This window comes from Rhinatrema bivittatum, chromosome 1 (assembly GCF_901001135.1).
Source record: "Rhinatrema bivittatum chromosome 1, aRhiBiv1.1, whole genome shotgun sequence".
Lineage (NCBI taxonomy): Eukaryota > Metazoa > Chordata > Amphibia > Gymnophiona > Rhinatrematidae > Rhinatrema > Rhinatrema bivittatum.
In genome coordinates, this window is record NC_042615.1 from 170,457,096 (window position 1) to 170,483,607 (window position 26,512).

A 26,512-nucleotide genomic window follows, 5' to 3' on the forward strand; every position below is an offset into this window, starting at 1 on the left:
TTCCCGAAACGACGCAGCACTTCAGGGGCATGCCGCGGTGTTTCGGGGGTGGGCCCGGGGGCGTGGCGCCAGCCCGGGGGTGTGGTCGAGGCCTCTGGACCAGCCCCCGGGACCGGAGGACGGAGCGGGGCTGCCGGCCGATGCGCGCAAAGTTAGGGGGGGGTTTTGATAGGGCCGGGGGGGTGGGTTAGGTAGGGGAAGGGAGGGTGAAGAAAAGTTCCCTCTGAGGCCGCTCCAAAATCGGAGCGGCCTCGGAGGGAACAGGCAGGCCGCGCTGGGCTCGGCGCCTGCAGGTTGCACAAATGTGCACCCCCTTGCGCGCGCTGACCCCGGATTTTATAAGATACGCGCGGGCCATCCAGTGCTCCTACCATGTGACAGGGGCTGGCCAATGGCACGGATACCCTGTCACATGGTAAGGGCAAAGGCCATCGGCGCCATTTTTATTAGTGGCAGCCGACGGCCCGAGAGCAGGAGATCACTCCCGGGACACCCACTGGACCACCAGGTACCTGTAAAACATTTTTTGGGGGGTTGGGAGGGTGGGAGAAGCTAAGGGATTAGTTTTAAAGGGTTGGAGTGGGTTTTTTGTTTATTGGCTCGGGTGCAGCCGATAAAAAAAACCGCGATCGGGCCAGACGAAAAAAAAACCACGATGTGAATCGGAACCGGAATCAGAACCGATTCTGGTTCCAATTCACATCTCTAATATTCTCTGTACCTTCTCCAGAGCATCTATATCTTTTTTGAGATGTGGCAACCAGAATTGTACATGATACTGAATATGGAGTCTCATCAAAATGCTATTAAAAGGCATTATGACATTCTGCATTTTATTAATTGTTCCCTTCCTAATAATTCCTAACATTCAGTTTGCTTTTTTGACTGCTGCAGAACACTGAGCCAGCAATTTCAATGTATTATACACTAAGGGCTGGATTTTCTAAGTTCTCAGAACTTAGAAAATCTGGTGGTCACAGGGGGCAGGGGCAAAACCGGGGGATGGTCCTGCACTAGCCAGCAGCGATCGCACCACCTCGGTGCGATCACTGCCGGCATCGCGCCGAATAACTATACCATAACTAGAAGTATTCCATAAAAGGTGTAGTTATTGGGCACGAAATAGGCAGCAAAAAGGCTCCTTACCTTTTCGCTGTCTGCGCCATCCTTGCAGAGTCGGCCCTGGTGACGCCCTGACTCCTCCTCTTCCAGGGCCGACTCCGCCCCAATGTAGGTAGTGCAGGCGTGCGCTACCTTCGCTAGCTATCACAGGCTTGCGCTGTTAGTGCAAGCCTGTGATAGCCTTAGAAAATAAGGCCCTAAGGGGGTCATTTTCCAAGGAGTTACCGCAGGAGATAAATGCGCAAATCACGCTAACAGCCTTGTCGAACCTTTGTCTCCTTCAACACAATGCACCTCACTGTAACTGAGTCATTGCAACAGTCCTAGAGTTTTATGATATTTATTTATATTTTTATCTATCTAACTATCTATCTATCTACTAATATAGCATTGCAGTAAAAAGCTAATTAAAGTGTTCTAGATACAATATAGCATTCACATAAAATCAATAAACACTTGAAAAATAATACTGTAAATAAAATATCAAATAATGTTAACTATATATTTTATTAGTAATGGACTCAAAGAATATAATCTAAAAATAATAAAATTTCTTTAAAATTACTTTTAGAAAAATTGCATATAAATGTCTTTTAATAATTTTTACTTAGAATGTCCCAGGAGAACAAGTTTGAAGTTTTCAGTATTCTACTTCTTTTGGAAAATGTCCTTATAATCTATAAACATCTTTCAGTGGTCCAGTCCTCTAACACTGATGGATGTCCTATCGTCAGGCTTGACAATGACTTTGCTACAGTTGCAAGGCTTCTCTCCTTGGTTGTAAATATATTCAGTTTTCCACTGGAACTTTTCTTAGAGTCTCCCTTCAACATAAGACCTTTTGTTCCACCTTATACAGACTTCCTCAGGAAGCTGAGCCATTAGCTATTTGAGTAAAGTACCAAATTTCTGTTGGTTAAATTTATCATTGTATTCTGGAAAAATGACACTTTGTATAAAGAGGTGTTCAAACTTTTATAAATATTATTGCAATTTTAAACTTTGTTGGTTTTCCTGCTTGACAGCAGAGCAGGAAAGAAGGCTCAGGTTATTTTGACTTTAACATTGTAATGATGTATACGAAAGTCTGAACACCTCTTTCTATATATAATATATACATATATGATAGAAATATATTGATATTTGTGTAGTGAGTATAATACAAGAATGAGATAACTGAGAAATAAATCTTTATATACAAAAAAATAAAATACTATTCAATAAAAATACAACTATTATTGCTTTTCATGTAATTAGAGATTCACTTTTTTACATTGTTTTGAATGGACTACTTTGCAAAACTAGTTTAGAAAAGTTAAAAATATATTGCAACATGTCACAAATTCTAATATCACACTTGAGAACATTGAAAACATGTGAATAAAATATGTGACTGGTTCTTTTTTTCTGTTCATCAAGCCTAATGAAATCAATGCTGTTCTTGAAAACAACAGCAGTTTCTAGCATATTTTACTGTCAACTTGTGTGCAAATACTTTCCACCTCATGAAACACACTACAGTGACTTTAATTAGAATATTTGAATGAATACAAACAAATAGAGATTATGTTCCCCTTCTGTAAAGTAATTACCTTTTTGCCCAACCACTTTTCAGTTCATCCTTCCAATAATTCCTGTACCAGCATCAGAATACCCTGAAGTGACTGGTTTCATGTCATCATTTTTTTCAGTATATAGACACATTAAAAAATATAAGAACATAATAACTGCCATATTGTGTCAGATAAAGGGTCCATCAATCCCAGTAACCCATTTTAAAAGTGGAAACTCCATGTCTCAAGTGTCTGGCAGGTTCCCAAATAGTAGATAAATCCCATGCAGGAAACACCCAGGGGTAAGCAATGGCTTTCTCCAAGTTTACCTGGATAATAACTAAGGATGTGAATCGTGTGCCCGATCGCCTTAACGATCGGGTTCGTCTAGACACGGAAAAAAATCTGATCGGTGGTGATGTGAATCAGAATAGGTTCCGATTCACATCGTTATTTTTTTTTAGTAAGGCCCGACCCTTTAAAATTGACCCCTTACCTTCCCCCACCCCCCCGAACCCCCCCAAAACTTTTTACGATTACCTGGTGGTCCAGTGGGGGCGCCATTTTGGCTGCCACTCAAAAATGGCGCCGATGGCCCGATAAAAAAACCCCATACCCGACCCTTTAAAAATGACCCCTTAGCTTCCCCCACCCTCCCGAGCCCCCCAAAACATTTTAAAATTACCTGGTGGTCTAGAGGTGGTCCCGGGAGCAATCTCCTGTTCTCGGACCATCGGCTTCCACTCATAAAGATGGCGCCGATGGCCCTTTGCCCTTACCATGTGACAGGCTATCCGTGCCATTGGCCGGCTCCTGTCACATGGTAGGAGCACTGGCTGGCCGGTGTCATCTTTAAAGATGGTGGTGGCATCTTTACGATGATGGCGGCCATCTTTAAATATGGCGGCGGCCATCTTTACGATGGTGGTGGCCATCTTTAAAGATGACACTGGCCAGCCAGTGCTCCTACCATGTGACAGGGGCAGGCCAATGGCACGGATACCCTGTCACATGGTAAGGGCAAAGGGCCATCGGCGCCATCTTATGAGTGGCAGCTGATGGCCTGACAACGGGAGATCGCTCCCGGGACCACCACTAGACCACCATGTAATTTTAAAATGTTTTGGGGGGATCTGGAGGGTGGGGGAAGCTAAGGGGTCATTTTTAAAGGGTCGGGTGGGTTTTTTTTTTATCGGGCCATCGGTGCCATTTTTGACTGGCAGCCAAAATGGCGCTGATGGACCGAGAGCGGGAGATCGGTCCCCATACCCCCACTGGACCACCAGGTACTCGTAAAAACTTTTGGGGGTGTTCGGGAGGGTGGGGGAAGGTAAGGGATTTGTTTTATAGGGTCGGGGTGGGTTGAGGGGTTGTTTTGGTGTGCCGGTTTTCCCCGCCCTCCCCCCTCCCCCGATTTATGATTTTTCACAATAAATCAGGGGAATTTCTATTGTATCGCGACTCTTAACGATTTTTGACGATTTAAAAAATATCTGATGATTTTTTTAAATCGTCAAAAAGCGATTCACATCCCTAATAATAACGGTTTACAGATTTTTCCCTCAAATGTGTACAAACCTTTTTTTATCCCATTTTCACTAGTTTCCTTTATCAGAGATTGTGGAAGCACTAGGTGGACTTGGTGGCCACCTAGGGTGCCACTAGACTGGGGGTGGCATCGACATGACTTCAACTTCTTCCCACCCTTGCGGCCAAGAAGAGGACGTAGTAGAACCGTGCGGGTGGGAAGAAGCAGAGGTCATGCAGGAGAAAGAATAGAGCATCCCCTGGGCTGTTGCAGGAAGAGGCAACATGACTCCTAGGTGCACATGGCATTCAAGCACAGGAAGAGCACTAGCAGCAACTACACCCCTGTTACCATACAGGCACATTCCTTGGGTAATCACAAGAACAGGCATCATTGGCCCAGGTTCAATGGCAGGTGGAACAGCAACAGTGCCCCCTCCCCCTCTACATGAAACAGAGCAGCATCAGCCTCCATGGCTTCATGAAAAATGAATAGTCCATTTGCCATGGGTGCTTCTGCTGGGGAAGGGAGAGGAAGTGAATGAGTGAGAGCATGAGTGTGTGTCTGTCCATGAGGGCATGTGTGTGTCTTTGAGGGCATGCCTGTGTGAGAGAGCATATCTGTGTGTATCAATGAGTGTATATGTATGTGTCTGTGTGAATGAGATAGTATGCATGCTTCATTGAGAACATGTCTGTGTGTGTGTATCTGTGAAAGCATGTCTTTGCGTGTGTGACAGAATGCCTTTGTGTGTGTGAGAGAGAGACCATCCATTGTACCTGAAGACTGCAAGGTGGCTAATGTAACCTCTATATTTAAAAAGGTCTCCAGGGCAATCCGTGAAACTACAGACCAGTTAGGCTGACTTCAGTGCCTGGAAAAATAGTAGAAAGTGTTCTAAAGATCAAAATCACAGAACTTATAGAAAGACATGGTTTAATGGAACAAAGTCAGCATGGCTTTACCCAGGGCAAATTTTGCCTCACAAATCTGCTTCACTTTTTTGAAGGCGTTAATAAACATGTGGATAAAGGTGAACCAGTAGATGTAGTGTATTTGGATTTTCAGAAGGCATTTGACAAATTTCCTCATAAGAGGCTTCTAGGAAAAGTAAAAAGTCATGGGATAGGTGGTGATGTCTTTTCGTGGATTACAAACTGGTTAAAAGACAAGAAACATAGTATGATTAAATGGACAATTTTATCAGTGGAGATGGGTGGGCAGTGAAGTGCCTCAGGGATCTGTATTGGGACCCGTGCTTTTCAATATATTTATAAATTATCTGGAAAGGAATACGACGAGTGAGGTAATCAAATTTGCAGATGATACAAAATTATTCAGAGTAGTTAAATCACAAGCGAAATGTGATAAATTGCAGGAGGACCTTGTGAGACTGGAGAATAGGGCATACAAATGGCAGATGAAATTTAATGTGGATAAGTGCAACTTGATGCATATAGGGAAAAATAACCCATGCTATAGTTGTACAATGTTAGGTTCCATATTAAAAGCTACCACCCAGGAAATAGATCTAGGCATCATAGTGGATAATACATTTTAGAGATGTGAATCGTGTCCTCGATCGTCTTAACGATCGATTTCGGCTGGGAGGGGGAGGGAATCGTATTGTTGCCATTTGGGTGTGTAAACTATCGTGAAAAATCGTTAAAATCGTGAGCCGGCACACTAAACCCCCCTAAAACCCACCCCGACCCTTTAAATTAAATCCCCCACCCTCCCGATCCCCCCCCCAAATGCTTTAAATTACCTGGGGATCCGGCGGTGGTCCAGAACGGCGGCGGTCCGGAACGGCCCCCTCAATAGAATCGTGTTGTCTTCAGCCGCCGCCATTTTTCAAAATGGCCGCCGCAAAATGGCGGCGGCCATAGACAAAAACGATTCGACACAGGAGGTCGTTCCGGACCCCCGCTGGACTTTTGGCAAGTGTTGTGGGGGTCAGGAGGCCCCCCCAAGCTGGCCAAAATTTTCCTGGGAGTCCAGCGGGGTTCCAGGAGCGATTTCTTGCCGCGAATCATTTTCGTACGGAAAATGGCGCCGGCAGGAGATCAACTGCAGGAGGTCATTCAGCGGGGGTTCCGGACCGCTGGGCAGACTGGAAGGATCTTTTGGTCTTTATCTGCTGTCATTACTATGCATGTATATATGTCTGCCACAGATTATATAGAGTATAGACAGATATAGTTTAATGGGATACACTCAACAAGGATTTAGGAAAGGGAAGTCTTGCCTCATCAGTCTGCTATATTTTTTTGAGTGTATAAATACGCATGATGATAAAAGTGAGCCAGTTGATATAGCATTTGACTAAATTCCTCATAAGCAGCTTCTTAGGACTTAAAAAGTTAGGGAATAGGGGACAGTCACCTACTGTGGATTGGGAACTGGTTAAAAGATAGAAAACAGAGAGTAAGTTTAAATGGTACATTTTCCCCAGTGGAGAAAGGTGAAGAATGGATTACCCAAGGGATCCATTCTGGAACCACTGTGTTTTAATATATTTATAAATAACCTGGAAATGGGAAAGAACGGGTGATCAAATTTGCCGGTGACTTAAAGTTCTTCAAATTTGTTAAATCAGAAGAGGATTGTGAGAAATTGCAGGAGGACATTGCAAAACTGGTAGACTGGACATGCAAATGAATGAAATTTAATGTGGTCAAGTGCAAAGTGATGCACTTAGGGAAAAGTATCTCAAATTATGGTTACACAATGCAAGGTTTCACATTAGGAGTCATCACTCAGGAAAAAGATCTGGGTGTCATTGTTGAAAATATGTTGAAATCTTCTGCTCAGTGTGTAGTAGCAGCAGCCAAGAGAGCAAATAATGTACTGGGGTTTGCAGATATATGTGCCGAAACCCGGGATGGTATTTCTGCTAAAGGAAAAAAAAAAAAAATACCAGCTAACACCAGACACATTGAATGCCAGACTCTGCAGGAAAGAGTTATAAACAACTCTTGCAAGCATGACCTCATAGATAACAAGAAGAATCAACAAAGACACAGGATGAAGCAGGAGACGACTTGTGAAGGGTACGAAACAGGCAATCTGTTTTAAGGAATGCCAGGGAGAGATAAAAGGGGAGACAAAGCAAACATAGCAATAAAATTTGTGGTGTGAAAACATGCAAGCAGAAACCAGATGCTGCTGACTTTGCTAGTTTAACATATATTAAACAGTAGGGCTCAAGAAAAAGGTTGTTGGGGGTTTTTTCCAAAGCCAGCGCTGTGCTATTCAATATAGTGTAAGTATATTGTTTTATTTTTTCCTGTATGTATCGCTCTCGGTTTGTTTATATACAGTATATGATTTACATTAAAGAATAATAGTGAAAAGTAGAATCAGAGTTGTTCTTTAAACAGTATTTTAACTTTGCATTTGGGACTTTTCAACAGGTTTATTAGAAAATGAATGGAGAATAAAAGAGAGAATAACATAATGCCTCTGTCTCACTTCACGGAGCAACCCCATCTTGAGTATTGTGTGCAGTTCTAGTCACCACATCTAGAAAAGGATATAGCAGAATCAGAAAAGGTACAGAGAAGAGCGATAATAAAAGGGCTGGAACAATTTTCCTATGAAGAAAGGCTAAAGAGGTTAGGACTCTCAGCTTGGAGAAGATACAATGGGAGAGGAAATATGAAGAGGTCTATAAAATAACAAGGGAAATGGTATGAGTAAACATTCATCAGTTGTTTACTCTTTCGAAAAGTACAAAGACCAGGAGACACACAATGAAGTTACTATGTAATACATTTAAAACTAATAAGAGAAAATATTAATTTACTCAATGCATAATTAAGCTCTGTAATTTGTTGCCAGAAGATTTAGTGAAAGCTATTAGAGTAGTTGGCTTTAAAAAAGATCTGGACAAGTTCCTGGAGGAAAAGTTCATTAACTATTATTACAGTAGAGTTGCAGAAATCCACTGCTTATTCTTGGGATAAGCAGTTTGGAATCTATCTACCCCTTGGAATCCTCCAGTTAATTGTGACCTATATTGGCCACTGATAGAAATAGAATACTGGAGTGTATGGATTTTTGGTCTGATCCAGTATGGCAAGACTTATGTTATGTTTTTTGATGTGTCTCCATCCTACAAAGTTCCTCCCCTTCCTTTGACTACTCCCAGAGGTGCAGCAGAAGATATCTGCCTAAGACTGAAAGAAAAGAAAAAAATGTTAATCCAGATACCATATAGACAGCACAAAATGCACTAGGTGCAAAGCAGGAAAGAAGATATTTTCAAAATCGTCAGAAATCAGGTGCGCCCCCAAAATGATAGGAAAACCCCACGATATTGATCGTGGGGGTTCCCTTATTGTTTTGGGGGAGGGCAGGAAAAATGGCACACAAAAATAACCACTGGATGGCCGGCACCATCATGTGCTCCTACCATGTGACAGGGGCCGGCCAATGGCACGGATACCCTGTCACATGGTAAGGGCAAAGGGCCATCGGCGCCATCTTTATGAGTGGCAGCCGACGGCCCGAGAATGGGAGATCGCTCCCGGGACCACCATTAGACCACCAGGTAATTTTAAAATGTTTTGGGGGGATCGGGAGGGTGGGAGAAGCTAAGGGGTCATCTTTAAAGGGTCGGGTGGGTTTTTTTTTAATCGGGCTATCGGCACCATTTTTGAGTGGCAGTCAAAATGGCGCCGATGGCCCAAGAGCGGGAGATAGGTCCCCGCACCCCCACTGGACCACCAAGTACTCGTAAAAAGTTTTTGGGGGGTTCGGGGGGTGGGGGAAGGTAAGGGGTCAATTTTAAAAGGTCAGGCCTCACTAAAAAAAAATTAATGATGTGAATCAGAACCGATTCTGATTCACATCTCCAGCTATCAGATTTTTTTCTCCCTCCAGCCGAACCCGATCGTTAAGACGATCGGGCACATGATTCACATCTCTACTAACCACATCCTCTGGCAACAAATTCCAGACCTTTATTGTGCGTTGAGTGAAAAAGAATTTTCTCCGATTAGTCTTAAATGTGCTACTTGCTAACTTCATGGAATGCCCCCTAGTCCTTCTATTATTCGAAAGTGTAAATAACCGAGTCACATCTACTCGTTCAAGACCTCTCATGATCTTAAAAACCTCTATCATATCCCCCCTCAGCCTTCTCTTCTCCAAGTTGAACAGCCCTAACCTCTTCAGCCTTTCCTCATAGGGGAGCTGTTCCATCCCCTTTATCATTTTGGTTGCCCTTCTCTGTACCTTCTCCATCGCAACTATATCTTTTTTGAGATGCGGCAACCAGTATTGTACACAGTATTCAAGGTGCGGTCTCACCATGGAGCGATACAGAGGCATTATGACATTTTCCATTCTATTAACCATTCCCTTTCTAATAATTCTTAACATTCTATTTGCTTTTTTGACTGCTGCAGCACACTGAGCCGACGATTTTAAAGTATTATCCACTATGATGCCTAGATCTTTTTCCTGGGTGGTAGCTCCTAACATCGTGTAACTACAGCAAAGCTTATTTTTCTCTATATGCAACACCTTGCACTTGTCCACATTAAAATTCATCTGCCATTTGGATGCCCAATCTTCCAGTCTTGCAAGGTCCTCCTGTAATGTATCACAGTCTGCTTGTGATTTAACTACTCTGAATAGTTTTGTATCATCCACAAATTTGATAACTTCACTTGTCGTATTCCTTTCCAGATCATTTATATATATATTGAAAAGCACTGGTCCAAGTACAGATCCCTGAGGCACTCCACTATTTTACCCTTTTCCACTGAGAAAATTGATCATTTTATCCTACTCTGTTTCCTGTCTTTTAACCAGTTTGTAATCCATTAAAGGACATCGCCTCCTATCCCATGACATTTTAGTTTTCGTAGAAGCCTCTCATGAGGGACTTTGTCAAACGCCTTCTGAAACTCCAAATACACTACATCTACCGGTTCACCTTTATCCACATGTTTATTAACCCCTTCAAAAAAATGAAGCAGATTTGTTAAGCAAGACTTCCCTTGGGTAAATCCATGCTGACTGTGTCCCATTAAATCATGTCTTTCTATATGCTCTATGATTTTGATCTTGAGAATAGTTTCCACTATTTTTCCTGACACTGAAGTCAGGCTCACTGGTCTATAATTACCTGAATCGCCCCTGGAGCCTTTTTTAAATATTGGGGTTACATTGGCCACCCTCCAGTCTTCAGGTATAATGGATGATTTTAATGATAGGTTACAAATTTTAACTAATAGATCAGAAATTTCATTTTTTAGTTCCTTCAGAACCCTAGGATGCATACCATCCGGTCCAGGTGATTTGCTACTCTTTAGTTTGTCAATCTGGCCTACTACATCTTCCAGGTTCACAGTGAGTTTGTTCAGTTCATCTGACTCATCACCCCTGAAAACCATCTCCGCAACTGGTATCTCCCCAACATCCTCATTAGTAAACACGGAGGCAAAGAATTTATTTAGTCTTTCTGCAATGGCCTTATCTTCCTTACGAGCCCCTTTATCCCCTCTGTCATCTAATGGTCCAACCGACTCCCTCACAGGTTTCTTGCTTTGGATATATTTAAAAAAAATTTATTATGAGTTTTTGCCTCTATGGCCAACTTCATTTCAAATTCTCTCTTCGCCTGTCTTATCAATGTTTTCCACTTACCTTGACAATGCTTATGTTTTATCCTATTTTCTTCAGATGGATCCTTCTTCCAATTTTTGAAGGATGTTTTTTTGGCTAAACATCCACCTCACCTTTTAACCATGATGGTAATCATATTGCCTTCCTTCAACCTTTCTTAATGCGCAGAATACATATGGACTGCACCTCTAGGATTGTATTTTTAAACAATGTCCAAGCCTGTTGAACACTTTTAATCTTTGCAGCTGCACCTTTCAGTTTTTTCTAACTATTTTCCTCATTTTATCAAAGTTTCCCTTTTTAAAATTTAGTGTTAGAGCTGCAGATTTACTTATTGTCCCCCTTCCAGTTATTAGTTTAAAATTGATCATGTTATGATCACTGTTGCCAAGTGGCCCCACCACCATTACTTCTCTCACCAAATCTTGTGTTCCACTAAGAATTAAATCTAAAATAGCTCCCTCTCTTGTTGGTTCCTGAACCAATTGCTCCATGAAGCAATCATTTATTACATCCAGGAACTTTATGTCTCTAGCAAGTCCTGATGTTACATTTACCCAGTCAATATTGGGGTAATAGAAATCTCAAAGTACAAATAATGCAGATGAATATTCGATCCTAACAAAATACTCCAAACAGCGTATTATGGTTAAGAAGTTTTTATATTTCAATAGGCAACTCCACAGTTTTAAACGAACACCAGCTTAATGGCGTCCCCCGACACGGTCCCGTGTTTCGCCGCGGGCTGCATCGGGGGGGATCGCCATACAGGAATTCACACAAAAACTGTAAAACAAACAAATTGACAAAAGTCAGGAAAATTGAGGGACTTACAGCCGACCTACATATAATACACAACTTATAAGATACAGAGAACAATAATGACACATACCTGGCAACAGCATTCAAATAGTGACAGGGAGCGCAATGCCCTTCATAGTTGACAGGTATTTAAAGAAGAGAATGGCGCCAAAACCTACAGGAGAACCAACCACGTGAGTCCGAGGACTCCATTCATTGGTTCCCGACCCTGCAGTGCACCCCAGCAGTACAGAGACCAGCCAACCCTGCTAGTGTGTCTAAGTGAATAGGAACCATTCGATATCGCGATTCAAGCCCTTAGGATGGACAGTGTCCAATAGGAAAATCCAGCGCTGCTCAATCCTGCCCAAAAGTTCAGCAAAGTTGCCCCCCCGTAATAGAAATCTCCCATTATTATTGCACTGCCAAATTGGTTTGCTTCCCTGATTTGGTTTGCTTCCCTGATTTCTCTTAGCATTTCATCATCTGTCTGACCATTTTGTCCAGGTGGACGGTAGTATACTCCTATCACTATACTCTTACCCAACACACATGGGATTTCTACCCATATAGATTCTACTGACCATTTACTCTCTTGTATGATCTTTATCCTGTTGGACTCTATACCCTGCTGGACATAAAGTGCCACACCCCCACCAAGTTTATCTTCCCTATCATTGCGATATAATTTGTACCCTGATATAGCACTGTCCCATTGGTTATCCTCCTTCCACCAAGTCTCTGTGATGCCAATTATGTCAATCTCATCATTTGCTGCTGTACACTCTAACTCTCCCATCTTACTTCTTAGACTTCTGGCATTGGCATACAGACATTTCAAAGTGTGTTTTTTGCTTGTTTTAAAAACCTGCTTTTCAGTTGTTTGGGTAATTCGGAAATCATTAGCTTTGGTGATTTTTTACATATAGGCATATGAACTATGTTTGCTTTTAATGGAACCTCTCTGTTGGGATGCCCTAACTCTCCTGTTTCATTAGTATCCTTCAAGGATACATTTCTCCGAACCATTCACTGCTGAGTCACTGTCGGCTTTCCACCTTGTTCTAGTTTAAAAGCTGCTCTATCTCCTTTTTGAAAGTTAATGCCAGCAGCTTGGTTCCACTCTGGTTAAGGTGGAGCCAATCCTTTCGAAAAAGTCTCCCCTTTCCCCAAAAGTTTCCCTCCAAGTGGCCCCACCACTGTTACCTCTCTCATCAAGTCCTCTGCTCCACTGAGAATTAGATCTAAAATTGCTCCCTCTCTCGTCTGTTCCTGAACCAATTGCTCCATAAATCTATCATTTATTCCATCCAGGAACGTTATCTCTCTAGCATGTCCCGATAATACATTTACCCAGTCAATATTGGGGTAATTGAAGCCTCCCATTATTACCGCACTACCAATTTGGTTAGCTTCCCTAATTTCTCTTAGCATTTCACTGTCCGTCTCACCATCTTGACCAAGTGGACGGTAGTATACTCCTATCACTATAGTCTTCCCTGACACACAAGGGATTTCTACCCATAAAGATTAGGGATGTGAATCGTTTTACGACGATTAAAATTATCGTCCGATAATTTTAATATCGTCTTAAACCGTTATGAAACACAATACAATAGAGATTCTAACGATTTATCGTTATAAATCGTTAGAATCATGAGCCGGCACACTAAAACCCGCTAAAACCCACCCCCGACCCTTTAAATTAAATCCCCCACCCTCCCGAACGCCCCCCCCAAATAACTTAAATTACCTGGTGGTCCAGCGGCGGTCCGGAACGGCAGCGGTCCGGAACGGGCTCCTGCTATTGAATCTTGTTGTCTTCAGCCGGCGCCATTTTCCAAAATGGCGCCGAAAAATGGCGGCGGCCATAGACCAACAGGATTCGACGGCAGGAGGTCCTTCCGGACCCCCGCTGGACTTTTGGCAAGTCTTGTGGGGGTCAGGAGGCCCCCCCAAGCTGGCCAAAAGTTCCTGGAGGTCCAGCGGGGGTCAGGGAGCGATTTCCCGCCGCAAATCATTTTCCGTACGGAAAATGGCGCTGGCAGGAGATCGACTGCAGGAGGTCGTTCAGCGAGGGTTCCGGCGCCTCGCTGAACGACCTCCTGCAGTCGATCTCCTGCCGGCGCCATTTTCCGTACGGAAAACGATTTGCGGCGGAAAATCGCTCCATGACCCCCGCTGGACCTCCAGGAACTTTTGGCCAGCTTGGGGGGGGCCTCCTGACCCCCACAAGATTTGCCAAAAGTCCAGCGGGGGTCCGGAAGGACCTCCTGCCATCGAATCCTGTTGGTCTATGGCCGCCGCCTTTTTTCGGCGCCATTTTGGAAAATGGCGCTGGCTGAAGACAACAAGATTCAATAGCAGGATCCCGTTCCGGACCGCTGCCGTTCCGGACCGCCGCTGGACCACCAGGTAATTTAAGTCATTGGGGGGGGGGTTCGGGAGGGTGGGGGATTTAATTTAAAGGGTCAGGGTGGGTTTTAGCGGGTTTTAACGATTTTAGCGGGTTTTAACAATTTTAACGATTTATCACGATATTTTACCCCCCCCAAACGGCAACAATATGATTCCCTCCCCCTCCCAGCCGAAATCGATCGTTAAGACGATCGAGGACACGATTCACATCTCTAATAAAGATTCAATTTTGCATTTAGTCTCATGCAGGATGTTTATCCTGTTGGACTCTATGCCATCCCGGACATAAAGTGCCACACCGCCTCCCGGGTGCTCATCTCTGTCATTGCGATATAATTTGTACCCCGGTATAGCACTGTCTCATTGGTTATCCTCCTTCCACCATGTCTCTGAGATGCCAATTAAGTTTATGTCATCATTCACTGCTATACATTCAAATTCTCCCATCTTACTTCTTAGAGTTCTGGTACAGAGAGACAGTGTCAGATCACCTAAATAAATTGCTTAAAAAAACAAACAGGGCTAGCTGGCACAGGCACTGCAGCCAAATAAAGAATTAATATATTTTTCTCTTAAGTAACTAGCCTAGCTAGCAATTCAATACAGATTTCTGAACTCAGACTAGCTCTGAGTGCAGCCACCTTCTGAAGAAACCACCTCCCCACACCACCCCTGCAAAGAAAGTGTGTGGCACGCCGCATGCTTAAGTATATATAGTGCAATATCATCAGGAAAATCATCACCGAGCACTGAATGACAGCGCGATTGGCTACATTCAGTGCATTTCACAAAATGTTATCGCTGATATGTTGCATTCCAGTATCCGTGCCTGCCTACCTGTCCGACCCACTCTGACAGGGCTGTGAGGTCACTGATGACTCACAGGATAGGGCTGGCTTTTGGCTCTGGATACACCCAAATGGCGTCCTCCAATTGCAAATGGCAGCGAAGAAAAGTGCGTGCTTCCAAATGTATGGAACGGATGATACGTTATATTCATGAGGAGTCATGATATGTTTCGCTTCCCCACGAATACAACGAATAGGGAAATATACGTTGCGGATTGCCAATACGTCAAAAATGAATGCACTCCCCTACCAACTCAGGAACACGCATTAGACTCAACAACAATGGTTGGGAACCTTACCATTCTCTTTGGGAGGACAGTAGACAAGACATCACAAACTTACCAAAGATAGACAAAGGGACCAATCAGCGTTATTCACCATTCTAGCATAGATCTGTGTGGATCAGCTGCCTTCATGCAGTGGATCAGAGGAGCAGCAGGTTTCATGTGAGCCATTCTAAATTAGGAAATGAATAGTGATAGCAGAAAGTATGCAGGACAACCTGAGCTGCATGGCACTATGACTGGCAATGTGTGGCAATGGGATGAATAAAGGTAGGCTTCCCTCCATACTGAAATAAGTGATGAGAATACAGGGTAGATGATGCAATGATGGAAGAATGCAGAATAAGGATTGTGTGCAGACATGGATTTCCAGTAGAAACTTTAGGCCTCTGTAGAGGGCACTGAAAATTTGGGGGGTAGTTGATTGGCTGAATATTTACTGCCTCCCAGCTGCTCTGAATCTCAATCAGAAGAGAACAGCCTTCTGCTTCCTGCTTCAGTCCATTTCCTCCCAGGCAGATGTAAAACCCCAGGAAGTAAGTTGATAATATGGGAGCAGAAAAAAACAGAATAAAGAAAAACTGTATTGCTCCTGCTCCCATCTCCCTTCTCGTCCTGGGCACAGAAGTGTATGTGTGTATGTTTTGGGTGGGGAATGAGGGTGACAACAGCACCAACAGTGTCTAGGGGTGCAAAAACTTAAATCCATCACTAATTATATGTGCAACCTGTTGCCTGGGTGCAGACTACACTTTGGGTAATAGGTGCTTCTGCCTCTGCTCGTACTGCCTTCATATTCCCTCAAGGTGCAATGTTGTTTATTGGCTTTGCCATGCCAGTCTGATTCTTCACATGACCCTTACCCAGTTGCCTTTAACAATGTCATACCTTCTTGGAATTTTTCTTCAAATTTCCTTCCTTTACAGTTTTTAGTAACTACTTGTGTTGTATGGTATTTAGCCTTTGATGCATTTGAGCATAGCAAATGGGAAGATCAACTCCAATCCTGAACCTGCAGCCCTTTCCCATGATGATGTCATAGAGAAACTACATCAGGCCTCCTCCAGAGATTTCCTCTGGCTTCTCTCTGTGTCCGATTCTAAGGAGATGGATAGAGAGGCAGAGATTTGATAATGCAGTATTTTGGCAAATCTGGGGGAGTTGTTTTTTGAGTCTGTTTTTTGGAAGATGTGGTGGATCATTTGTAGTATTTGCCAGTACATATTGGGTTGTACATTTCTTTTGAGCAGGGTTCCACGTCATTTTCTGATAATGCTAGTGTAGGCATTTGAGGAAGGAGAGTCCCAGATTTAGAATGAGCGTTCCCCTGAAGCAGTCTCTTTTTTAAGGTGACATATGAGCCCTTGTCGGGAGTACATTCAAGGGATGTTGAGAGCATATTTGAGTAATGTTGAGGTAGATTTTAAAAGGGTTGCTCGAGCAAAAAAGTCTACATATGCATGTATGTTGACTGTGCATTAGCAAATTTTAAGAAGTCATGAAGTACACACATACATACCTGTGCAAGCATCATGAATAAGGAGGTGGAAACTTGATGAAGAATGGGTGGGGCATGGGCATTCCAGGGCAGGGCCAATACTTATGCACATTACTCTGAATTTTGCAAAAGCTGATCATGGCACATGTTGGCATGTTATCCGCATAACTTTACTGCTGGTCCTGATAAGGAGCAAGTCTGGAGATATCAAGGTTTAAGTCTTTCAGCTCAGCATGATAGTTCAGGCTCAAGTGGGGGGCTTACAGGATGAAGAACCAGAGGGGTCCTGAAGAACTCAATCTCAACCTGAAAATTGTTAGACTAATTGAAAAAACTGTGTTTTCTCTTGTGTGAATATGTTTTAAAATCTGCCTGCATACATGCATAAAAGCCACTAAAGCCCTAGGGCAGTGATGGCTAACCTATGACACGCGTGTCAGAGGTGACACGCCGAGCCGTTTTTGCTGACACGCGTAGCGTTTCGGGACTATCAATTTTTTTTTTTTATCGGCTGTGCCAAGCCTATTTTTTTTATCGGCTGCGCCAACCCTTTAAAATTAGTTTTTTAGTTTTTTAGTATCCCTCCAGCCCCCCCATGCCCCCGGGCGCAGGGAGGCGCATGCGGCGCAGCGACAGGCAGATAGGCAGGGCCGTGGTGAGGCTGACTTCACCACAGCCCAAAGAAAAAGATCGTGTTGAATGCGCTGATGCTCCTCCTCCTTGCTGCCTGTGCGACCCCGGAAGTAAACGTTGCCGGAGCCGCGTGGGCAGGAAGGAGGTGAAGCATCAGTGCGTGCAGAAGAGGAGCATCGCTTGCGCTTACGGGCCGCCGCAAATCTCAAATCGCAGCGGCCCAAGAAGAGGAAGAAGCCCGGTAGCAGGGCCGCTGCAGAGCCCATCCTGCGGCGACCCACGAAGAGGAGGCCCAGAGATGAGAGAGAGGCTGAGGGGCTGTGTGTGCGCACGCACGCGCGCGAGATGAGTTGAAAGATTGTGTGTGAGGACCTGAATGTTTGCAGAGACTGCATGTGCTTGAGTAAGACAGCATGTGGGAGAGAGAGAGCCTATGTGTGTGAGGGTCAGACAGCATGTGCCAGTGAGAGACTGTGTGTATGAATGGTTGTATGAGAGAGAGCATGTGACAGTGAGAGCCTGTGTGTGTGTGAAAGAGAGAGAAATGCATGTGAGAATGAGAACCTGACTGTGTGTTTGAGGGAAGAAGATGGAGAGAAAAGAAACAGAAAAAAGACAATATAAAAGGAATTGGCAAAAAAAAATAAAGGGAAGGTGGAAAAAAAAAAGCCTGTGACCAACCAATTAGAAAACTAAGATCAGACAGCAAAGGTTAAAAAAAAATATATTTTTAGTGATTGGCACATGTAGTCTTTGGGAATGTGCAAGAATAGCAACATCCCCAATAGTCATGTGGCAGCAGTGACAGTGGCAGCAGAGGAATGAGAGAGGCTCCGAGGTTGCTGGCAAAAGAGATGGGGGTCTGCCTTTAGTGTGTGCATGTGTATGAATGGGACTCTGCCTGGGGGTGTGTGTGTGTGAATGCATAGGTGCCTGCCTGGGGGTCTGTGTGTGTGAGAATGAATTGGTGCCTGCCTGGAGGATGGAGCAGGAGTGGTGTGAAAATGAATGGGAGCCTGCCTGGGTGTGTGTGTTTGTGTGTATGTGAGGGAGCCAGTGAGTGTGAGAGCATGAGTGTGTATGAGAAAATCCAGGGGAGTAAGAGTTTGTGTGGGAGGGGGAGAGAGTGTTTTAATTGAAGATTTAGCCGACGAAATTCAGCAACAAAAAAGTCACTAAGCAGGCAAGGTAAAGAATTATTTGTTTTTGCTTTATTAATAAATACAGTACATATATTAAAATTATAACTTCTTGTTATTAATTAGAGCTACAAATATCACAATTATGGATTTTTCTAGAAGTGACACACCACCCGAGTTATGCTCGTTTTTTTAATGAATTTTGACATACTGAGCTCAAAAGGTTGGCCATCACTGCTCTAGGGGAAATATACATGGAACATTTACTTGAACTGGCTCTTAAGATTTTGTGATACATGTGTACGTGTGCACATGATATAAAATTGCAGCATATCTGAGCTCACGTGCCAATATGTGTGCTTATTATGGACACATGCACATTCCTTTTAAAATTAGCCAGATTGGGAGCACGTTCGAGGGGTGTTGATAATGCATTTGAGAAATATTGGGAGCACATTTGAAGAGCAGAATATTTGAGGAAATAATGAGGAATATTATTCCCAGATTGTATGATCCATGATGTTCCTACTTGGATATTGTATAATGTTTATTGTTGGAATGTTGGGCTTTTAATAGGCTATGAATGTGGGGCACATTGAATTCTGATTTTGAGTGTGGTGTATGTTTTGGAATGCATGAGTGTATAAGTGGGATGGATTTTATTTTTTGATACTGAATTTGTTGATTAGGAATATTTTTAAGTTATGAAAAATATGATAGAAAGATATCTAGATTTGAAATAAAAAACATTTTTTGAAGATTTTGGATAAATTATTTTTGTGATATATTTGATTTACTTTGTATTTCAGGAATAAAGTTCACCATCTTCCAGTTTCTAGATGGTTCAATTCATCTTTTTTTCCCTATATATATGCAGCTCTGAGGTCTGAGTACATCAAGACTAATATAGGCCTCATTCATGGATTAATTATGGCTTCTTTCTACCCAAGAATAGTAAGTTCACCATCTTCTAGCTTCTAAATTGATCACATAGTATTTTGTTCTATATACAAGCAAGACTGACATCAAAACCACATTAAGCCTTTTGCTGATATTGCCTCTGGTTTCTACCTTCCTGGGGCTTTGTAGTAATAATATTAGTGCCCTTTGCTCCTCATTTAGAGCCTTGGGGTCCTCTTGCATTGTGGGTGACTGTTTTGCAACTCTCATCGTGTTTTGGGTTCTTTACGTCATTCCTTATTCTGTTTTGTCCTTCGATCAGTGGCTTCTGGATTTTCCTGCCTCCCTTGGTGCTTCATTCCCCTTTCATGGCGCCTTGGGCTGTTCACTCATGGTGCTGATGTTCACCTCTTTTAGTGCATTGAAGTTTTCATTCCACTGTTGTTGGTGTCTTTTACTCCTCTTTTGGAGCTTTGAGGTGCTCTTGCCACTCTTACTGCTATTTTGCTCCTCTCATGATGTCTTGGGGTGTTATTGCCTCTGTTTGGGCTACTTTGCCATCCTATGATACTATTATAATTATTTAAACATTTTTTTATATACCGGCATTCGTTGTGGACATCATGTCGGTTTACAATAAACAGGTTAACGACAGATTGGAAAATTACATTGTAACAGGGAAGTCAAACTGGGGTGGGGGTAACGACAGGAAGCTAAAGAAAAGATAGTGCAAACAAGAACAAAACAAGGTTATATATATAACAAGTCGTAGTTCCTCAATATGAGAAAAGGCAGTAGATGTATTGTGGTCTACTTTGGCATGGGTTGATGACTTTTATTCTGGGTAGGTAATTCATTGAATTTTTTCTGCCATTTGGACACAGTCTTAGGTGCAGATGCAATAAAAGATGTGCCAAGAAAATATGTTCATTAGGAACGCACGCATTTTTAATGCATGCACAATTTGTCGTCAGTAACCCACATGTAATATTTAAATGAAACAAAAATGAAAAGCACACGAAAAAGGGGCATGTATTTCAAAACAGAGCGTTGGTAGCACCATACATTTTATTGCATTGGATGTCCAATATTGCATCGCAAGTGTGAGCTGTGGCTGCAAATACCTGTCAAAAAGGCTTTTGTCAACTGTAATACAATAATACAATTGTTTCAATTAAAAAAGTAAAAATATTTTAACTAAAAAAGTAATACTTGAAACCAGCTTTGCTCCCCCAATGTGATGTCTGCATGCATGTCATTATCCTATCTGCAGGGTATATAAATTGCTCCTGCAAGACAAACTTTCCTTTTCTGCTGAGTTCAATTGGACCTGTACTGGCCACAGATTGGTGCAAATTGGTCCCTTGAATTCACATGATTTCTGCTTTGTCCAAAGGTAAGAGGTGTTTGCTTTCTGCTTATTTAAATGGTTTTTTTTTTTCATGTTGTATTTAACTTTTCTTGATGTGGAGGAGTAATTGGACATCCTTGGAAGCATCCACAAACAGGGTCTTTCTTATTGACGACTGGGTTTCTGCCTGCCCACCATTCACGGTTTAAAAAGGAAATCCAGGAATCAGACATCCATAAATAGACCTCATTTATGGTCCTTATACTGATCAACATCTGATGATTGAGCGTGTATAACACCTTCAAGGATCGATGTCCAAGAATTGGGCATCACTAAATTGATATTTGGGGGCCGGCAGGCAAGGATACTGAAAAAAAGTTAGATAGGAATGATTTTTAGTTCCTGGAGGGTGCCTGTCCACCAGACATTCTTATGTAACATTCTTGAGTGCCCTTACATTCCAGCCCCTGGAAATCAATTTGTTGACGCCCAAGTCTCGGATGTCAATCTTTTAATGAGTTATCGATGCTCAATTATCAGATGTCGATTGGTAGAACATCCATATGGATGTCTGATTTCTGGATGTCCATTTTAAGCTATGTATGATGGGCAGGTGGCCTCCAGGCACCAACATTCTTATCCAGGTTTTGAAAGTCCTTGCTTTCTGGCCCCTGGAAATTGCTTTGGTGATGCCCAACCCTTGTATGCTGAAGAGTTGGATTTTGGCACCTTTAAAGCCAGCTTTTTTTCCTGCTTCCATGGGAGCCATTGTAATTCCAAAGATTGCCTATCTTATGTTCCTTTGAGTCTCTTTTTCATATCTGTCCATGCTCTTTGGGAGGCCTTTCTCTTTCTGTCCATGCTCTCTGGGAGGTCTGTGTTTTGTCCTTCATCTGGGAGGCCTGTGTCTTTGTCCTTCCTATGATAGTCTGTTTTTCAATCTGCCTATGCTCTCTGGAAGGCCTGTATCTTTATTGTTGTTATGATAGTCTGTAGTCTTTTTTCCTATATGTCCTAACTGTTTTCTCATGTATCATTGCTCTTTTTGAAATCACCAATAGGAGGTGAACAATACCTTTGCTCCCTTTCTTTCTTTAGCAGCAAGCAAGTGAAATGGAGAACAATAGTTGAAATGCTGATGGCCAAGTGAACGGACAGCTCAATGGAGGAAAATGAATGTTGCCTCAGGATGAAAGACAGGTAATTGTGCAGGAAGATCTGTCAGGCCCAGTGGTCTCCAACTCCACAGAAGGTGCACTTCTCTTATGCGGAGAAGGAGCAGTTGTGCTGGAGTGTCTGTGAGAACTGCAGGGTGCTCTTCAAATCCAAGTTTTCTGCATCAACCAAGAAGCAAATCTGGGCACGGATTGCTTGAGAGGTCAGTCTCCAGGGGGTCAAGACACGGGATGTCAAGCAGATTCAGAACCACTGTGTGATACCCACAGGGAGGTTAAAGAGAAGGTGGGCAAAATTGTGGCTTAATGAAAACAGACAGGTGGTGGACCTGCTTGAGCTCTGACATTGACTCCCCTTGAGGAGCTGATCCTGTCAACTCCGAGTCCAGAAGCAGTGGATGGAGTGTCTGCACCTGATGGGTGTTACTCAGGTTGACCAGAAAGTACGTTTTCAAACTGAATACCATGTTTGCATTGTTTATTTCTTTTCCTTGTGCTTGGGTAATTAACATAATTAATTATTGTCCATTTTATCCTTTCCTGCAGCTGCACCAGCAAACAACGTGACCACTCATAATGTGGAAGATGGTGTGGAAGGAGATTCAGACACTCCTTCCACACCGGAATTCATGTTCCCAGACATTTCAGATGAGCACCCTCCCACAGTGAGCCAATTGGTCAAGGAGACCCAGCCCGAGGAAGAGTGGGCACTAACCCTATAGGAGGACACCTCGGAAACACATTTGGTGGAGACTGCAGAAGCTCCAGTACAGCAGCAGGAGACTTCGGTTGGCATGCCAACCACTTCGGTTGGCATGCCAATCATCTTCCTGGATGAGCTGGCAAACAACATGGTGACTGACCTGATTGTTCGGCAGCATGGTCACAACATTGCTGTTGCCGATGGGTGGACTGTAGACCACTCAGTTCTCCAGCAAATGCAGCATGATAATGCTGAATTCATGACCAAAATGACCAAACTGGTGGGCCGATTGGTCAAGGCCATGGAGGACTTATCCAAAGCCTTCAGGTCACCGAACCCACAGTGACACTTTTCTATTTCTTAGTTTACCTAATAAAATAGTACTGCGTGTTTTTTAAAGACTGCAATGTCTCTCATTATTCCAATATTTTAAAATTTACTTTTTTATACCTTCATATGTTTTATTCAGCTAGGATTAAGTGTTTCCCCAAGCGTGAAAAGCCTGCAAAGAAAAACACAGGAGATAGTGGCACAACCTAACAAAGGCCCCCTTTCCCATTATCACTTTTCTTCCTTTTTCTTCCCCCAATCCCTAGTCATCATTGTTATCATTATTATCTTGCCTAATCTCAACCTGACCCTGGAATTACCATTGTCATCGTCCTATTCCCCTACCACTTCTCTCTCCATTGTATTTTTGCCCATACACATTACCTTGAGCAATAGGACAGCACTGGAGGCTGGTGCTAGTCATAATACTTGGAAAGCCAACAGAACAAGCAACAAATTTCAAAATGTTTTTAACTATGTACAAATATATATAAAATATGTACAAAAATAATATATATTTCAAGAAAAGAAAAGGAAGGGGTTCGGTTGGAGAGCAGGGATTGTGTTGATGTCCCTGGAGAATGAGGAGGAGCATCACTGGTGGGTGGTGGGGGTCCACTTGGCCGGAGACAGGACAGGAGCATTAGCGATAGACCTCCTGCTGTAGATGAAAGAAGCCCAATCATCTGCTGCTGGTGTTACGACTGTCGCTGCCCGACGGCTCCACTCCTCCCTCCTTACCTCTCTGATGACTCCGGCGTCTACCTGCCGTCCTCTCTGGCGTCCCTGGTCCGGCTTGGGCGCTGCCTCCAGCCATGCTGTCCAGCTGACTTAGGGCACGCGTGCCGCGTGGCCCTGCTTCAAATATTTTCTTTGGCGTGAACCTCAGGGGCGTCCCCCTGTGATGACGTCTCGCATCCCAGATACAAAACGCCTACACTACTGCTAGCTAATCGAGTTAGCAAAGGTATTTGTACAGGAACTCATTACGGATGGGATTCGTTCTCCGTACCTAGCTACTCTGCCTCTCCATTATTGGACTCACTCTATTTGGGGTACCCGCTCCTGGGGGCCCTCTCTCTTCTCTTTCAGGTCACTGTCTGGAACCGGTACTCGTTCCTCAAGGACCCATGTTCCCGGACTCGCTGCCTGGACTTCACTTCTGCCTGGAAGATACTGTTGCCTACACCATCAGTGAGTTACCATCTACTTCTCTCAGAGATGTTCCCTGGAACCAGGTACTCGCTCCTCGAGGGCCTGCCTCTACTCCAGCTCCTGTGTTTCCTACCGAGGGAAACCGCTGTGTGAGTATTCAACCAACGAGGCTCTATTCCTGAACCCTGCATACACTTCATTGTACTCACTATCTCAGTTTCTCTTCACTACAGCACAGCCATTGAGGGATCACTGTTCCAGAGCCCTGAGGGACTACAAGCCCAGCCAAGCTTCATCTCTGCTCACTACTGCCACCTCTGGTGGCTCCTCAATACTGTTAATAAAAGATCTATCTGTGTTGTGTATCCTAAGCTGGGCCTGACCTGTGGCCCCTCATGGGACTTCCCCCCATGGGCGTGGTCAGCAGCCACAGTGTCCAAGGGTCCACCCAAAACCTTATAAACAATAACAGCTGGCTTGTTCTAGCTCTGCCAATTTGGCCCCTACATACACAGGAGCCCTTGCATTGCATCCATCCTCTGATCCAGCTGACCAAGGAGTATGAGCACAACATCCAGGCATGCCTCAATTGAAGAAGGCTTTCCTTCCTCATGAGGCACATCATTGGATGCAGCCTCTTGTTCCTGCAGATCGCGGGCGGCAGATAGAGCATCAATGGAGAGCTCCTCATCATCAATGATGACTATCTCCTCATCCTGCAGGGACATGGGGCAGGAAATGAGCAGAGGGGTGGGGTCTCATGCCATGGTGGTATTGGGGGTGGTGGTAATGGCAGAAGTGGTGAGGTTGGCTGAGGAAGTGGTAACATGGGAGGTGGCAAGGGTGGCAGAGGTAGTGGTAATGGCCGAGGTGGTACTTCAGCTTCTTCTTCCTCCTCCTCCTTATCCTCCTCTATGCTGGAGGTGTCTGAAATAACAAATGGCAATGTGTAGGGGAAAAGGACAAAAGAAGGATGGGCGGAAGGAAGGTGGTAGTAAAGATGCATAGATTTTACACAACAGAGAAATAAACCTTATTATTTCCACTCACAAAACTAATAATATTTTATGGAGCAAAGAAAAGTTAACATACTAGTGTGCCTATCAATCGCTATTTTATCAATGTAGCGGGTTGAGTAATTGGCTGTGATTCCTAACATACTCACCAACTGGCTGCCTACATCCGGCATGGATGGTCAGGAGCCACTCCTCCTCCAATAATAGACCCCTGGCCCTCTTTTTCAATGCCTCCACCTGGTGGCAGGAATTAAAAATGCATACATTACCATATTGAGAAATGATGCAGGGCCTGCACCTCCCACCCATTCTACTATTGAATCTATATTTTGTGATGTGGTGTCAGTATTGAAAATCTCCTATAAGTTCCAAGCTCCATTTTCTTCTTTAATACCTTACTCTAGGCCTCAACCATACTCACCCCTCTTCGGTAAGGCACTTGGGCATTGAATCTCACCCTGAGAGCCAGGCAGGCAGCTAATTCCCTTTCCTGGTTCAGCCAATGCTCTGGGCAAAAGAAGAGGTGTATCTCATCCTCCACAATCATTTGTTCCAGTAGGCACACATCCCCTCTATAAAATTGGGCAGCCAGCATCAAGGCATGCTGCCAATGTTTCTGCTCAAAATTGATGTCTGGGTGTGCCTGCGGGGGATGGACATTATAAGACATGCACACAAAAAAAACACATGTAAAGAAGATAAGAGATGTCCAAGTACAGGGCATCCCTTAAAGGTACCGGATTTGGGCAACAGAACAACTTGAGATAGGTGGCCCAAATCCAGCACCCTTAAGAGATGCCTCAAGCATTCATCGATACGGCCCCTTGTGGACATCAATGTCCACGGCATCCTTTAAAGGCCCCAAATTTGGGCATCTGAGCAACCTGAGATAGACAGCCCAAATCCAGCACCTTTAAGAGATGCCCTGAACTTAAGCATCTATCGATGTGGCTCCTCATGGATGTTGATGTCCACAGCATCCCTTAAAGGTGCCAAATTTGGGCATGGAACAACCTGAGATCAGTGGCCAAAATCCAGAGCCTTTAAGAGATGCCTTGGATTTAAACATCCAAGTTCAGGATGTGCAAGTACAGGACGCCCAAATACAGGGCGACTCTGAAAGGGACACTGGTCAGTAGGGATGTAAAGGAACTACATTAAACCATAGATACACTCAGCTGTAGAAAAATTATTTATTCACTAAAAAGAAATCAGAAAACAAAAGATACTATTTGAACATCCTGAAACATCCTTCAGTGCCTCTTTTGGACTTTAATTACAACTCCTGAAATTATTTGAAATATCTTCAACAGAGGAGAGGGTTTATTTGTAAGACCTCTAAGAACCTACACAAGAAATTCTCCTCAATGTCCCTTCAGCGAATCTCTGAACCTTGCATTGTGTAGTCCACTTCCAAAG